The following is an 18,463-nucleotide window of genomic DNA, read 5'->3' as shown; positions in this document are numbered from 1 at the left end:
TCTTTGCTCTGCAATCTCCTATCCCCATCGGTTTCACTGGGAAGACTTCCGGTGGTGTGTCATGGCGGCATGGTAAAGCTTGCTCAAAGGGAACAATAACCAAGCCGTACTGTCATCTTCAGACGTCGGTTTTGGGACTTATTTCAGGCCTGACATCGCCACGAACGTCCACATTCGTCTTGGAATTGCAAGCAGTCATTCGCGGTTTCCATCCGCACGGCCATGGCGGCACATAAACCAGTGGAATGGGTTCAGGCCGTGATAAACAGATTCGACGAGCAGGTAATATTATAGTGTTAGTTATATGAGTTCGAAGTGGGATTAGTTCGCTAGTTGCAACTGCAAGCAGTGAATCTTTTGTTGAGGGCTTGTACAGGTAGATAGCTAATTTTATTTATGTCACTGTGAAGTGCATGCTAGACTGCTTTCTAGCTATTGATAGTATCTACGTTAGGACAAATATTTTTATATCTGTGTTTGGATGATGTGTACCAAAAGTGCAAGTTACTTTTAGTTACCTAGCTAGTGAGCTTCCCATGTAGCTAGCTAGCCAACTAAACATGCATTTTAATGTTGCATATATTTTGGGTGTTGGTGTAGCTAACTCGGAGTATTTGCACACTACGTCTAATATTGGCTAATTCTTCCTAGACAATTGGGGAAAAGATGTACCTATTGTACCAGCTAGGAAGTCCTATAACTTAGCTACCTTGCTAACTGTAAACAAATGAGAGGTGTGACTCCAACATGCACTGATTAAAATGCAAGGTCTGTCACATGTGGGGGAAAAATGAAGAACATACTGGTTGCATGCTGTCAGCCAACATTCATGTTGCTGTCTGAGGAATCTGGATTTTCAACCTGACCATGTTTCTGCTCTGAGGTAACGTTAAACGCTCAATAATAAGATCAAAAACAACATGGATCCGTACAAATTGACAGACATCCTTTTTTTGTTAAATATCTACTTACATAATTACCACATCCTTAAATTATGATATAGGTAGTGTGAGTTTGTCTCAATCCAATATTTGAGCGTGTTTAGGTGTTTGTGGTCACCACAGCAGCAGTCTACAAGGCTCGCCCAACTACAAGGTTCTGGCAGTTAAGTTTTTCTTATTACCCAGAGTTGGATGAATCCGTGGATACAATTTTTTAGATCTCTGCATGCAGTGTGAATGAAGTTAAGTGGTAATGATAGCCAATGCTGACGAGCATTTGTACAATGACTGAAGGCTACAGGTACACCGAATCAAATTGTATTGGTCACATACACATGGTTAGCAGATGTTAATGCGAGTGTAGTGAAATGCTTCTGGTTCTGACAGTGCAGTAATATCTAACAAGTAATCTAACAATTCCCCAACAACTACCTAATGCACACACATCTAAAGGGGTGAATGAGAATATGTACATGGATGAGCAATAGGCAAGGTGCAGTAGATGGTATAAAATACAGTATGTACATGTGACGTGAGCAATGCAAGATATGTAAACATCATTAAAGTAACATTATTTTAAGTGACTAGTGATCCATTTATTAAAGTGTCCAGTATTTGCGTTTCAGTGTAGGCAGCAGCCTCTCTGAGTTAGTGATGGCTATTTAAGTCTGATGGCCTTGAGATAGAAGCTGTTTTTCAATCTCTCTGTCCCAGCTTTAAATCACCTGTACTGACCTCGCCTTCTGGATGATAGCGGTGTGAACAGGCAGTGGCATATACTACTGTACAGTACTGCTACAGTATCCCTTTAAGGGTGCCAAAGATTCCACTAATGAACTTGAGGTTGAATGTGTGAAACATTGGGTCAGGTAGTCTAGCCAGTCCATCAATAGTTTTTACACTGTCTGTTGCCCCTAACTATATCTCATCAGAAGTCATTATCAGTCAACATTATCAAATTGTAAGATCAACATTTTAAAATGCTCCAGCTGACTTGATGGAGAGTTTGTTGTTGCTTGAGAGCTGGTATGTCTGTAAATCAGCTCTGGGTCTCAATTTTATCCAAACTAAGCTTTGTCTGTTTTGGTTGTCAAAGACCACCTCCAAAGGGACTGAAACAAATGGTTCTTGCTGCAGTGCAAGCAGTGCTGCCAGAAACTCGTCACCTTGTTTAAACTCCTTTGTGTGAAAGCTGTTCTACAAATAAACTTGAAAAGGGTTTGCGCTATGCAGTGGTTTGTATTTAACCTAAACATGCTTAAGTGCCATGGCACACTGTGCAACTGCCCTCAACTCCAGTACAGACTTTTGAAATGGAATATCAGCACTTTTTGTGCAGTTTGGGTAGGATCTGGGCCTCGGGTTTCAGAGGCTACGGAGGGATTCTGTAGCACAGAGTGGTGATTGTACTCAGATGTTGATTGTACTCAGGCTTAGCAGCTCTGCTCGGATTATTACAGTTTGATGAAAGTGTAATAAGGGATTAAATCCGCCTCGTGTTGTTAAGACCATTTAGAAGCCTCTAAGTCATAGGATTGCATGTGTTGGCTTTATCAGGGTGGATTTCATAGTCAGAATCATATTTTCTGTGTGAACCTTGCTTATTTTGCCCAAAAACCTACCCAGTGTCCAGAAACAATGAAAGTGTTCTGAACAATAAGTCTAAATCACAGTTGTATGCAACTTCAGAATCCTGCATTACAACCAAAAAAATGTATGTCAAAAAGCTACCACAGAGAGGAAGAGAGAGGTTGGTGGATGCCAATGTGATGTACGAGATTAATGAGAAATAATAATCTCAACCTAGTAGTATTGGTCATCACAGCATCAGCCCAGAAAGATATGAAGCAGGGATTGGACTGTGGGCTGAAGTTCAGACGCCTGACTATTCTCCTACCCCCTATCTTGGGACTTTCATTCCCAGGCCAAAGTTTCTCCCTGAGGGGCCCCAGTGGTAGACAGGATCCAGCTAGTAAGCAGTCCTAGGCCATGACGCTCTTCCTTAGAATGGATGCATGTCTGAACCTGAACTGTTTTCTCAACCATGATTAGGCCTTCAACAGTGTAGTCTCCACTTACCATGCTCCCAAGCCTTGTTCCTCACTGGGCTGTTGGGGAAGTCTGGAAGTGGAAATCGAGGCTAACAACATCCTGGCTCTGTTGCCCCACGACTATGCCGGGGCCTGAAGGAGAGCCAGAGCCACATCACGGAGGAGTGCTCCATTCAGAAAAGCTCACTTCTCAACTGTGCTGCTGCTTATGGCTCATCAACATTCCAAGCTTGATGTGATCTGCATACAAGATCCTAGATGTGTTTGTTTTCGTCCCGTGTAAATATTCATTTATTTTTTGTTTACATTGAAATAATTTAATCTCTTTTTTTCCATTTTCAAATTAAATATACCTTCCTGCAACCCGCCTCACTCAATGTGGTACGGATCTGCTATTTTATTTAGACCTTATAACTAGAGGTCGACCGATTTTAATCGGAATGGCCGATGAATTAGGGCCGATTTCAAGTTTTCATAACAATCGGAAATCGGTATTTTTGGGCGCCGATTTGATTTTTAATTACATTTTTTAAACCTTTATTTAACTAGGCAAGTCAGTTAAGAACACATTCTTATTTTCAATGACGGCGTAGGAACGGTTGGTTAATTAATTGCCTTGTTCAGGGGCAGAACGACAGATTTTTCACCTTGTCAGCACGGGGATCCAATCTTGCAACCTTACGGTTAACTAGTCCTACGCTCTAACCATCTGCCTCTCATTGCACTCCACTCCACAACTGCCTGTTACGCGAATGCAGTAGAAGCCAAGGTAAGTCGCTAGCTAGCATTAAACTTATCTTATAAAAAAACAATCAATCATAATCACTAGTTAACTACACATGGTTGATGATATTACTAGTTTATCTAGCAGCGTGTCCTGCGTTGCATATAATCGATGCAACGCTGGGGGATGATTTAACAAAAGCGCATTTGCGAAAAAAGCACAATCGTTGACGACTGTGCCTAACCATAAACACGATACCTTTCTTAAAATCAATACACAGAAGTATATATTTTTAAACCTGCATATTTAGCTAAAAGAAATCCAGGTTAGCAGGCAATATTAACCAGGTGAAATTGTGTCACTTCTCTTGTGTTCATTGCACGCAGAGTCAGGGTATATGCAACAGTTTGGGCAGCCTGGCTCATTGCGAACTAATTTGCCAGAATTGTACGTAATTATGACATAACATTGAAGGTTGTGCAATGTAACAAGAATATTTAGACGTATGGATGACACCCGTTAGATAAAATATGGAACCGTTCCGTATTTCACTGAAAGAATAAACATCTTGTTTTCGAGATGATATGTTTTCGGAATCGACCATATTAATGACCTAAGGCTCGTATTTCTGTGTGTTATTATGTTATAATTAAGTATATGATTTGATAGAGCAGTCTGACTGAGCAATGGTAGGTAGCAGCAGGCTCATAAGCATTCATTCAAACAGCACTTTTGTGCGTTTTGCCAGCAGCTCTTCGCAAGCACAGCGCTGTTTATGAATTCAAGCCTATCAGCCTAATGGCTGGTGTAACTGATGTGAAATGGCTAGCAAGTTAGCGGGGTGAGCGCTAATAGTGTTTCAAACGTCACTCGCTCTGAGACTTGGAGTAGTTATTCCCCTTGCTCTGCAAGGGCCGCGGCTTTTGTGGAGCGATGGGTAACACTGCTTCGAGTGTGGCTGTTGACGATGTGTTCCTGGTTCGAGCCCAGGTAGGGGCGAGGAGAGGAACGGAAGCTATACTGTTACACTGGCAATACTATAGTGCCTATAAAAACATCAAATAGTCAAAGGTATATGAAATACAAATGGTATAGAGAGAAATAGTCCTATAAATACTATATTAACTTCAACCTAAAACCTCTAACCTTGGAATATTGAAGACTCATGTTAAAAGGAACCACCAGCTTTCATATGTTCTCATGTTCTGAGCAAGGAACTTAAACGTTAGCTTTTTTGACATGGCACATATTGCACTTTTACTTCTCCAACACTTTGTTTTTGCATTCAACACCTGTGATTACTGTATGCCTCGCTGTATGTCTCTCTCAAATGTCAATATGCCTTGTATACTATTGTTCAGGTTAGTTATCATTGTTTTAGTTTACAATGGAGCCCCTAGTTCCACTCTTCATACCCCTGATACCTCCTTTGTCCCACCTCCCACACATGCGGTGACCTCACCCATTACAACCAGCATGTCCAGAGATACAACCTCTCTCATCATCGCCCACTGCCTGGGCTTACCTCCGCTGTACCCGCACCCCACCATACCCCTGTCTGCGCATTATGCCCTGAATATATTCTACCATGCCCAGAAATCTGCTCCTTTTATTCTCTGTCCCCAACGCTCTAGGCGACCAGTTTTGATAGCCTTTAGCCGCACCCTCATACTCCTCCTCCTCTGCTCCACGGGTGATGTGGAGGTAAACCCAGGCCCTGCATGTCCCCAGGCACCCTCATTTGTTGACTTCTGTGATCGAAAAAGCCTTGGTTTCATGCGTGTCAACATCAGAAGCCTCCTCCCTAAGTTTGTTTTACTCACTGCTTTAGCACACTCTGCTAACCCTGATGTCCATGCCGTGTCTGAATCCTGGCTCAGGAAGGCCACCAAAAATTCTGAGATTTCCATACCCAACTATAACATTTTCCGTCAAGATAGAACTGCCAAAGGGGGAGGAGTTGACATTACTTTGCAGGCTTACTTTCCAGGTCCATACCCAAACAGTTCGAACTACTAATTTTAAAAATGACTCTCTCCAGAAATGTCTCTCACTGTTGCCGCCTGCTACCGACCCCCCCAGCTCCCAGCTGTGCCCTGGACACCATTTTTGAATTGATCGCCCCCCCCCATCTAGCTTCAGAGTTTGTTCTGTTAGGTGACCTAAACTGGGATATGCTTAACACCCCGGCAGTCCTACAATCTAAGCTAGATGCCCTCAATCTCACACAAATCATCAAGGAACCCACCAGGTACAACCCTAAATCTGTAAACTAGGGCACCCTCATAGACGTCATCCTGACCAACTGGCCCTCCAAATACACCTCCACTGTCTTCAACCAGGATCTCAGCGATCACTGCCTCGTTGCCTGTATCTGCTACGGAGCCGCAGTCAAACGACCACCCCTCATCACTGTCAAACGCTCCCTAAAACACTTCTGTGAGCAGGCCTTTCTAATCGACCTGGCCCGGGTATCCTGGAAGGACATTGACCTCATCCCGTCAGTTGAGGATGCCTGGTCATTCTTTAAAAGTAACATCCTCACCATTTTAGATCAGCATGCTCCGTTCAAAAAATGCAGAACTAAGAACAGATATAGCCCTTGGTTCACTCCAGACCTGACTGCACTCGACCAGCACAAAAACATCCTGTGGCGGACTGCAATATCATCGAATAGTCTCCGCAATATGCAACTGTTCAGGGAAGTCAGGAACCAATACACGCAGTCAGTCAGGAAAGCTAAGGCCAGCTTCTTCAGGCAGAAATTTGCATCCTGTAGCTCCAACTCCAAAAAGTTCTGGGACACTGTGAAGTCCATGGAGAACAAGAGCACCTCCTCCCAGCTGCCCACTGCACTGAGGCTAGGTAACGCGGTCACCACCGATAAATCCATGATTATCGAAAACTTCAACAAGCATTTCTCAACGGCTGGCCATGCCTTCCACCTGGCTACTCCAACCTCGGCCAACAGCTCCGCCCCCCGCAGCTACTCGCCCAAGCCTCTCCAGGTTCTCCTTTACCCAAATCCAGATAGCAGATGTTCTGAAAGAGCTGCAAAACCTGGACCCGTACAAATCAGCTAGGCTTGACAATCTGGACCCTCTATTTCTGAAACTATCCGCCGCCATTGTCGCAACCCCTATTACCAGCCTGTTCAACCTCTCTTTCATATCGTCTGAGATCCCCAAGGATTGGAAAGCTGCCGCAGTCATCCCCCTCTTCAAAGGGGGAGACACCCTGGACCCAAACTGTTACAGACCTATATCCATCCTTCCCTGCCTATCTAAGGTCTTCGAAAGCCAAGTCAACAAACAGGTCACTGACCATCTCGAATCCCACCGTACCTTCTCCGCTGTGCAATCTGGTTTCCGAGCCGGTCACGGGTGCACCTCAGCCATGCTAAATGATATCATAACCGCCATCGATAAAAGACAGTACTGTGCAGCTGTCTTCATCGACCTTGCTAAGGCTTTCGACTCTGTAAATCACCATATTCTTATCGGCAGTCTCAGTAGCCTCGGTTTTTCTGATGACTACCTTGCCTGGTTCACCAACTACTTTGCAGACAGAGTTCAGTGTGTCAAATCGGAGGGCATGCTGTCCGGTCCTCTGGCAGTCTCTATGGGGGTGCCACAGGGTTCAATTCTCGGGCCGACTCTTTTCTCTGTATATATCAATGATGTTGCTCTTGCTGCGGGCGATTCCCTGATCCACCTCTACGCAGACGACACCATTCTATATACTTCCGGCCCGTCCTTGGACACTGTGCTATCTAACCTCCAAACGAGCTTCAATGCCATACAACACTCCTTCCTTGGCCTCCAACTGCTCTTAAACGCTAGAAAACCAAATGCATGCTTTTCAACCGTTCGCTGCCTGCACCCGCACGCCTGACTAGCATCACCACCCTGGATGGTTCCGACCTTGAATATGTGGACATCTATAAGTACCTAGGTGTCTGGCTAGACTGTAAACTCTCCTTCCAGACTCATATCAAACATCTCCAATCGAAAATCAAATCTAGAGTCGGCTTTCTATTCCGCAACAAAGCCTCCTTCACTCACGCCGCCAAACTTACCCTAGTAAAACTGACTATCCTACCGATCCTCGACTTCGGCGATGTCATCTACAAAATTGCTTCCAACTCTCTACTCAGCAAACTGGATGCAGTTTATCACAGTGCCATCCGTTTTGTCACTAAAGCACCTATACCACCCACCACTGCGACCTGTATGCTCTCGTTGGCTGGCCCTCGCTACATATTCATCGCCAGACCCACTGGCTCCAGGTCATCTACAAGTCCATGCTAGGTAAAGCTCCACCTTATCTCAGTTCACTGGTCACGATGGCAACACCCACCCGTAGCACGCGCTCCAGCATGTTGTATCTCACTGATCATCCCTAAAGACAACACCTCATTTGGCCGCCTTTCGTTCCAGTTCTGTGTAAGGGCAATTTGACCAGAAGGAGAGTGATGGAGTGCTGCATCAGATGACCTTGCCTCCACAATCACCTGACCTCAACCCAATTGAGATGGTTTGGGATGAGTTGGACTGCAGAGTGAAGGAAAAGCAGCCAACAAGTGCTCAGCATATGTGGGAACTCCTTCAAGACTGTTGGAAAATAATTCCAGGTGAAGCTTGTTTTAGAGAATGCCAAGAGTGTGCGAAGCTGTCATCAAGGCAAAGTGTGGCTACTTTGAAGAATCTCAAATATAAAACATATTTTGAGTTGTTAAACTTTTGGGGTTACTACATGATTCCATGTGTGTTGTTTCATAGTTTTGATGTCTTCAATATTATTCTACAATGTAGAAAATATTAAAAATAAAGAAAAACCCTTGAATGAGTAGGTGTGTCCAAACTTTTGTTTTATACCCCCATTTCCTCACCAATTTCATGATATCCAATTGGTAGTTACAGTCTTGTCCCATCGCTGCAATTCCCGTACAGACTCGGGAGAGGCGAAGGTAGAGAGCCATGCATCCTCCGAAACACGACCCTGTCAAGCTGCACTGCTTCTTGACACACTGCTCACTTAACCCGGAAGCCAGCCACACCAATGTGACGGAGAAAACACAGTTCAACTGGTGACCGAAGTCGGCGTGCATGCGCCCGGCCCGCCACAAGGAGTCGCTGGATAGCGATGGGACAAGGACATCCCGTCCTGCCAAACCCTCCCCTGACCCGGACAACCCGGGTCTGTAGTGACGCCTCAAGCACTGCGGTGCAGTGCCTTAGACTGCTGTGCCACTGGGGAGGCCGGCTTTGTGAAATTCTATTAGACTTGTTCAAACCTGCTGCATATATTGTCCACTGTATAATACCTTCACCCGTGGCTAGATTCCCCTGTGACTTTAGGATGACACATGCTTTTTCTCTTTCTCCTCAGCTTCCTGTTAAAACGGGACATCAGAACAACCACACCAAAGTCAGCACAGAGCACAACAAGGAATGTCTCATCAACATCTCTAAGTATAAGTTCTCCCACGTCGTCAGTGGCCTCACGAACATACTAAAAAATGTGAACAACATGGTAAGTGGCGTTTTTTAACGTGTCTCTTTTAGCTATGGGGATCACCACGTTGCATGTCATCAACTCTACCTCCTGGAAGGCGTGTAATTGAGTCAACTCAGTCAACTCAAGGTTAGGATGCATGCTAAGGGCTGGAAGTGGTGTTTGCTAAATCACTGTGTCCTCTGTGTCTGTAACCTGTCCTGTACCCTCCCCTCCTCTCTCCAGCGGATATTTGGGGAAGCTGCTGAGAAGAACCTCTACCTCTCCCAGCTGATTATCCTGGACACACTGGAGAAGTGCCTGGCATCGGTGAGGAAAACCTTTACAGTCTGCATCTACTGTATACCTTATTACGTCACCATTTAGTTGGTCTGCTAACCAACCCCCTACACTTGCTTCTGTGTGTTTGTTGTGTATAAACATTTCCCCATTTTAGTTTTTCCCTAGCCTGTCCATATTAGTCCTATGGCCTCCCCCAACTCAAACAGTTTTCTGTTGACTGAATTGAATTGAACATTGTCAGTCAAGAGCATTGGCCTCAAAATATTGCACCAATATTCTAAAACGCTTTAAGTATCCCAACACAACGCCAGTATTACATTGGTTCAATGGATCATGGATGCCCCTGTTCTCTCTCTCTGCTTTTTCCAGACACATAGACCTACACTTAAACCCCTTTCTTCACTCGTGCGTTCTCTTCACTTCTGAAATAGGTGCCTCAGTTCTGCAACCCTGCAGCAGAAGATTACATTTCCAGGTGTTTCCTCGACTTGAGTTAGTGCTTTCACAGCCTCCAATGGGATCGCTGAGAGTTTCCTGTATAGGTTTTTCATTAGGGCTTGTCGTCAGACGGAAGCCAGCTGCTCCCCTCATGGACGCTATGGAATTCTCGTTAGAATTTGAGTTTTTATGTTACAAATGTTTAAGTATAGTAGTAGCCTTATTTTGTGTTAAGACTATTTCCTACATATGGGTGAGCTACAGGTTTGGAATGCAGTTGTATGAAGTCTGTCCTGGTATGAGGCTGCCAGTTTGACTCGTGTAGTTTTGGGAATTAGCCAACGGGAGCACTGGTGAATCCCAGGTAGGGACATGCTGTGTTTGTGCCACTGAGCAAGGCACTTAACCCACATAAATGTATTTCATGTCCAGCTGTATTAATCCAAAATATGTGAGAAGTTGCCACTGATAACCTGAAAAGCACTCATTGTTTTCTCAGAGAACCTGGAGACGCCAGCTTACACACACCCTATCCTCTCATGTCTTCTCTCTCTTTGTCTCTGTATTCCTCTTGTGTGTTTGTACTGACATGTACGTGGAACTGATAGATGCACACACACACTACATGTTACTGTTTTTAAATGTATGTAAATTGTAAAGTCTTTTGTCTGTAAATTATTTTCCGTTATGTGTTGGACCCCAGTAAGATTAGCTGACATCGGCTAACGGGGATCCTAATAAATCAAATAAAATCCTCCCAGCAATCAAAGGACTGCCTGCGTCTGGACGAGACCATGCTGGTGAAGCAGCTGCTCCCAGAGATCTGTCACTTCATCCACACGTACCGCGAGGGCCACCAGCACGCTGCTGAGCTCCGTGCCTCCGCCTCAGGGGTCCTCTTCTCCCTCAGCTGCAACAACTTCAACGCTGTTTTCAGCCGCATCTCCACCAGGTAACCCTGATCCTGAGGAACTGCAGACTGTGTTGGCTAATTCACTGTCACTGTGTTGATGAGCAGTTGATCAGATGTGTTAGTACAGGGCTGGAATAAAAGCCTGCCCACCTTGTTGTTCTTCCAAGGTCAATGGCAACTGACCTACATTATCTTTTGTAAATTGGAGACGGGACTTGATAGGTCTCCATCCGTTAGTACATTCGTACAGTTGTACCTTCATCACACGTGATGTCTCAGACAGCACTGGCCTGATTTTTGAAGAAACTTGTATCATTCACCCATCTTCCCATAGAGATTTATGTGGATTGTCTCAAAGGGGTGCTATAGTAATCAACTGAAATTCCAAACTTTGAACAAGCATATCTCCAGTCCCGTTTGAACTATTGTCATGAAATGTGGTTCATATATGCAGCCCCTCATGAGCAACTAGGTTCCCATTACAACCTATATAATTTTGGTACTTACAAATTACATTTCTTCCCACACAACATACGTTGTAATAATTGTCACTAATTGACACAAGGAGCAATACATCATCTGTGGGGGACATGTTTACTGTAGACTGGCAACATTCAGAAAGTTTCACATCATTGATACACTCATGTCAGTTTCCTGTCTTGAAGGATGAGGGGATGCTGTCAAAGAGGCAACCTCTACAAGGCTGTCCTCTTTTCCCTCTCTTCCACCCCCTCTTCTTTCCCTCCTTTCTCCTGAGAAACTGGTAGAATAATATCTCTGCATATCATGTTTGACTGGACGAACTTGTTCCATGGCAGTGTCTGAGGGTCCTTATCCATTGTGTTCTCCCTCAGGTTGCAGGAGCTGACAGTCTGCTCAGAAGACACTGTGGATGTGCACGATATAGAGCTCATGCAGTACATCAACGTGGACTGCTCCAAACTTAAAAGACTGCTCCAAGGTAGCTACACACTCACTCAATTCCTTGTATGTCATACTCTTTTTCTTTTTTTTAATAGTTTTTTGCTAATACTCTATTACTTTTCACTACATCCTCTCAGAAACGGTATTAAAATTCAAAGCCCTGAAGAAACCTGCCCAACTTCCCGTCATTAACAGTTTGGAAAAGGTTTGTGCACCAATATATCTATATTCAGTGCTGCTGTTTTGTGTTTATGAAGTTGGTGTATTAGTATATACTACATGGCCAAAGGTATGTGGACACCCCTTCAAATTAGTGGTTTTGGCTATTTCAGCCACACCAGTTGCTGACCGGTGAGCCGTGAAGTGATGGGCCACAAGCTCACAGAACGGGACCACTGAGTGCTGAAGTGCGTAGTGTACTTGCCTGTTTTTGGTTGCAATACTCACTACCGAGTTCCAAACTGCCTCTGGAAGCAACGTCAGCACACGAACTGATGTCGGGAGATTCATGAAATGGGTTTCATTGGCCGAGCAGACGCACACAAGCCTAAGATCACCATGCACAATGGCAAGCGTCGTCTGAAGTGGTGTAAAGCTCATCACCATTGGACTCTGGAGCAGTGGAAACGTGTTCTCTGGAGTGATGAATCACGGTTCACCATCTGGCAGTCCGACTGACAAATCTGCATGTGGATGCCAGGAAAATGCTACCTGCCCCAATGCGTAGTGTCAAGTGTACAGTTTGGTGGAGGAGGAACAATGGTCTGTGGCTGTTTTTCATGGTTCAGGCTCAGCCCCTTAGTTCCAGTGAAGGGAAATCTAAACTCTACAGCTTACAATGACATTCTAGGCGATTCTGTGCTTACAACTTTGTGGCAACAGTTTAGAGAAGGCCCTTTCCTGTTTCAGCATGACAATGCCCCCATGCACAAAGCAAGGTCCATACAGAAATGGTTTGTTGAGACCGGTGTGGTAGATCTTGACTGGCCTGCACAGAGCCCTGACCTCAACCCCATCGAACACCTTTGGGATGAATTGGAACGCCGACTGCGCGCCAGGCCTAATCGCACAACATCAGTGCCCAACCTCACTAATGCTCTTGCAGCTGAATGGAATCAAGTTTCCGCAGCAGTGTTTGAACATCTAGTGGAAAGCCTTCCCAGTAGAGTGGAGGCTGTTATAGTAGCAAAGGGGGACCAACTCCTTATTAATGCCCATGATTTTAGAATGAGATGGTTGACAAGCAGGTGTCCACACACCATTGAACATGTAGTGTATTATTCATGGTATTCACTACTGCCACCTCTTGGCTGCTGGTGAAAGGTTTAAAATACAATTTTCCACTTTGAGGACATCACAGGTTGTAGGTTTCCATTGATGCAGGTTTCCATTGATGCAGGTTTCCATTGATGCAGGTTTCCATTGATGCAGGTTTCCATTGATGCAGGTTTCCATTGATGCAGGTTTATTGGAAAAACATTGAAATGTGTAATGAAATGGCAGCTATAGGAAAAATGCTCTAAAGATTGACACCATTTTTTAAACTTTCTTTATTGCTACAAATGATGATAGAAGCAATGTTTTTCAAATAAATGTTGATTGCCGAATAGTGTTGACGGTACGCAGAGCACTATGCAAGTTTTACTATCCCATTATTTCAGATCAACTGCAGTGCAAGGTTCACCATGACAATAAATTGGCACATAGGAATTATTAGACTATGGCAGATATTAGTAAATTCTTGCGCTCTATCCATGCAGGCCTTTGTGGGCTACCTGAGACATGGGACAGATGGCTGGGAGGGAATCCAGGCTGTCGCCATATTATTCATGTGCAATTTGCCTAAATGGATAATGGAAACACTTCAACTCCTTCATGTTTATTCATCACTAGGTTTTTGTGAAAACGTCTTCTGTTTGTTGGTGTGACGTCATTACGTCCAGCTGTTTTTATCGACACAAGACAGTTGGATGGAAATGCACCGTAGCAGGCAATTGATCTGTGGCTTATTCAGTATTCAGACCCCTGAACTTTTTCCACATTTTGTTACATTACAGCCTTATTCAAAATTTTTCAAATGTATTAAAATTATTTTCTATTCAAACGTTCTAAATGTTGCCAATAAATCACTGGAAAAGTTCATGGAAACATAGCTACTGTCCCATTCTAGAGAGGACAGTGCTAAATATTTGTGTTCTTCCCCAGGCCTTTTGGAACTGGGTAGAGAACTACCCTGATGAGTTTACCATGCTCTACCAGAGACCACAGACAGACATGGCAGGTCAGTATTCTCAAGTGCCTTGTATTGGACTGAAACACAATGCAGATGCTATCATTACATGCACTTTAAAAAAGTTTATTTAAGTTTATTTAATTATTTATTATTTAATGTGAAATCTTCAGTCTCAAAGGGACTGTAGGGAACAGATCAGGACGATAAATAAGAAGTATGATGAGTTAAGGGCTATCTCACTCGTCTGTCTGGCACGCCCTTTAGATGCTGCGGAGAGGCTGTTTGACCTGGTGGACAGCTTTGCTGAGAGTGCCAAGAGGAAGGCAGCGGTGTGGCCTCTACAGATCATCCTCCTCATCCTCTGTCCCGAGATCACACACATCATCTCTCGAGAGGTGGTGGAGGAGAGCAAGGCCAACAAGGTGAGTTGAGTGCGCACACACACACACTGGGATTAAATAGGTAGTGTGGCTGATAGAGAAAGCAACTATCTCGTTACAGAAGCTGTTCCTGGAGAGCTTGAGGAAGGCTCTAGCAGGCCATGGGGGCAGCAAGCAACTAACAGAGAGTGCAGCTATCGCCTGTGTCAAACTGTGCAAGGCCTCCACCTACATCAACCGGGAGGACCACTCGGGCATCTTCCTCCTGGTGCAGTCCATCGTGGTGGACCTCAAGGTCAGATAAACGAAACACTCTGTCGCCCTCTGGGGGCTAGGCAACACTACAGCAGTGGTGTCTGGGTTTTATGTTCGTCATTCCAGTCATTGAGTAAAATTGACAATGTCCTTTCATTATAGAACATTTCTATCTACAACGTCCTGAACGGTAAACAATGATTGATATGCCTATGGCTACCCCTTAGACTTTTATAGTGCAACTTTTGTGCTCGTGCTACCGCTATGGAGCTATGACCATTTTGCTAATACCTATCCAATCCTTTCAGACCTTCACAAAGCCCCTTGCGTAAGGGTTATTTGGGAAATTGGTTAATTTGGAATATTGCAGACGGTCACATACAGACAGTTATCTATCCCATCAGACCCTGCTCTTCAACCCCACCAAGCCCTTCTCTCGCGGGGCAGGCAGCCAGAACGCAGACGTGGACCTCATGATCGACTGCTTCGTCTCCTGTTTCCGTATCAACCCTCACAACAATCAGCACTTTAAGGTCAGTCAGTCTGCTCAGCGCATTGGCAGAAAATGTGCAGACCATGTCTGAATGATACCTCGGTGTCAAAGCGGCTTTTTTGACGAAACATTAATAAAGACAATCTCCTCAGGTCTGTTTGGCCTCCGCCTCCCCCTCTACCTTTCACTTTGTCCTGGTCAACTCCCTGCACAGAATCATCACCAATGTAAGTTTGTACCGTCTCCACTACTACTTCCTACCAAGTTCAGTCGAAGTACATTGGATAGGACAGTGCTGATCTCATTGGCCTTTCCCACAGCAGTGCAATATTAATGATCTTCTATCCTCTTCATCCTTTAGTCTGATCTGGACTGGTGGCCTAAGATTGATGCAGTGTACTGCTACTCTGGAGAGCTGCGACTAATGTTCTCAGACACTCTGAGCCGAGTGATGCAAGGCCTTCACACACATGCCCCACTACGCATGACGCCGGTGAGAAAGGGACTACACACACGCGCACATTCACTTTCACACCAATCGTTTAAAACACCTTTTGTTTTCCTGTGTAAGCGAACCTCTTAGGAAAAGTATGTATTAGCTTCACCTAAATTTACAACTTCTCTCTCTGACAGACTCTGTCATTTAAAGAGAAAATGACCACCAGCCTTAAGTTCAAAGAGAAAACCACAGACCTGGATACACGCAGCTACAAGTGCCTCCTCCTCGCCCTGGTCAAACTCATCACGGTGTACATTGGTGCGGCTGGCTTCCGGGTTGGATGCGCGCTGTGTTAAGAAGCAGTACGGCTGGTTGGGTTGTGTATCGGTGGACACATGACTTTCAACCTTCGTTTCTCCCGAGCCCGTATGGGAGTTGTAGCGATGAGACAAGATAGTAGCTACTACAACAATTGGATACCACAAAATTGGGGAGAAAAAGGGGTAAAAAACAAAAAACACACAAAAAAAACCCACTTCAAGTAAGGCATATTTCTCCCTATCTGTCTCTCTCTGCCCAGGCTCTGCTGGTGCTGCACCTGCCTGAGACCATTGAGCTGTGGAACCCTCAGGCCCCCATTGAAACCTTCTGGGACATCAGGTACAAGGACATGGTTTAGTTCTGGGGGCTTTTCAGTCCAGAGATCCTTATCTGCATGTAGACAGACACACTGGTCATGGATTCAGTAGTAGTCCCAGTCTTTAGGGGTGTGTGTTGAGATTCCATTGGGCTCTAACACTGGCCTATCCCATTGCAGCTCCCTGGTTCTCTTCCTGATCTGCAAGAAGCTGATTGGTCACCAGATGGTGAACAGTACAGAGGTGTTGAAGTGGCTGAGGGAGATCCTTATCTGCAGGAACAAGTTCCTCCTAAAGAACAAGGTGAGGTCAGGGACTCTAACCTCACATCAGAATAACCATTGAGGGCTAGTTTCCCAGACGCAGATTAAGCCTAGTTCTGAACTAAAAAGCACTTTCAATAGAGAATTTTCATTCAAAATAATGTCTAGGACTAGCTTAGGTCTGGAAAACCGTCCGGAGTGTTTTGCAGTTATACAAGTCAAATACACGTGTTGGACGTGTCTAACTCCTCTCTGCTCGCCCAGGAGTGTGCCACGCAGGGCAGTGGAATCCCCATCTGCAGACAGGCCCAGACCAAACTGGAGGTGTGTCTATACATGTTTCTGTGGAGCCCTGACACCGAGGCCGTGCTGGTGGCCATGTCCTGCTTCAGACACCTGTGTGAGGAGGCTGACCTCCGCTGTTCCGCTGACGAGGTGCTCGTCCAGACCATCCTGCCCAACTACGCCACCTTCAGAGTTCGCCTCCGTCAGCAACATAATGGCCACCGGTCAGTAAAAACACTATGTTTTGAACACCACTATAACATGCTCTGAGAGTCACTAAAAAGGCCAACGGTTTCAGACAGTGATTCCGCTACTTGTTTCTCTGTTTGGTAGGACGTTCCACCCTGCAGAAGAGAGTGATGGCCTTGTTGAGAAGGATAGAGCACCCCACTGCAGGAAACACTGAGGTGTGAAAGAATAAAGAAGCATAAAATACAGTTTATCCTTGCTTACATCCTTCCAGTATTAGTGACTTGTCCCTTCTTGTTTCCATGTCTCACCCCAGGCATGGGAGGACACGCATGCAAAATGGGAGCAGGACACCAAACAGATTCTGAACTTTCCCAAAAACAAGGTGGAGGATGGTCAGGTAAGAGCACTTACATTTTAGGATTTGGGTGTGTTTCACTGTTAATAAAAAATAATAATATAGGGACCATTGCTCCAAACTCTACCCCATTTGTCTCCCCCTGCAGGAGTGGATCAACATGACAGGCTTCCTGTGTGCTCTGGGTGGGGTGTGTCTGTCCCAGCATAGCAAGCCCTGTGGCCCCACCACCTACAGCCCCCCCATGGGCCCCATGAGCGAACGCAAGTACTCTATGGTCTCTGTGGGCGTCTGTGAGGTCTCCAACGCTGCAGCTGGAGCCTCAGCCACCGGCTCCTCCTCTTCCTCCACTGAAACCCCCCTGGGCAGGTTCCTGGACCGCCTGTGGTCATGAGAGGGTGGGTCTGCACGTCCGCACCAACATCAAGGAGCTGCTGGGGCTGGAGCTCAGCCCGGTCCTGTACCACATGCTCTTCAACAAGCTAAGGAACAGCATCGGACGCTTCTTCGACACACAGGGGCCGGTGAGTGGATGGGCTGCGGAGGAGGATGGGGCACGTTAAACAATTATTTGAATTGTATTAGTGTAGAATGTCATTCTAGGGAGTTTTACAGGGGGATGGTGATTTTTTTTGCTGATTGCAGCACAGAGCCCTGCCTGCGCTGATGTTGTTGAATTTCATTAGTTCATTATAAAGCTGATTTGTTGACATTAGCAGGAAAGTAGTTAACTGATTTCATTAATTTGTCTCTGCCCTTGCAGGTCCCCATCAATGACACTAACACACAGTTTGTGGAGCAGACCATTGCCATCATGAAGAACCTACTGGATAACCATGCTGAGGGCAGCTCAGAGCACCTTGGACAGGCCAGCATAGAGACCATGATGCTCAACCTGGTCAGGTGAGAGACAAACACTCACGGCTTATGAAATACCTAATAAGTTGTTACTCTTCAGGACCTTATTCGGTCTGATCTCACCCCCCAGGTACGTGCGTGTCTTTGGCAACACGTTGCATGCCATCCAGATGTAAACCAAGCTGTGCCAGCTGGTGATGATGGAGAGACGAGACAACCTGTCCTTCTGCCAGCAGATGAAGTTCAGGTGAGCGACAGAGACGGCACTCCCTCCTGGACAGA

At 45.4% G+C, this 18,463-nt stretch overlaps 1 pseudogene; it reads left to right on the top strand.

Annotated features, from left to right (window-relative positions):
- The first annotated feature begins 30 nt into the window (after positions 1–30).
- LOC135534550 (neurofibromin-like) lies at positions 31–18,424 on the top strand (annotated as a pseudogene).
- The last annotated feature ends 39 nt before the right edge of the window (positions 18,425–18,463 follow it).

This window comes from Oncorhynchus masou, unplaced genomic scaffold, assembly GCF_036934945.1.
Source record: "Oncorhynchus masou masou isolate Uvic2021 unplaced genomic scaffold, UVic_Omas_1.1 unplaced_scaffold_3562, whole genome shotgun sequence".
In the NCBI taxonomy this organism is placed as follows: Eukaryota; Metazoa; Chordata; class Actinopteri; order Salmoniformes; family Salmonidae; genus Oncorhynchus; species Oncorhynchus masou.
This window is presented reverse-complemented; position numbering and strand designations above follow the sequence as displayed.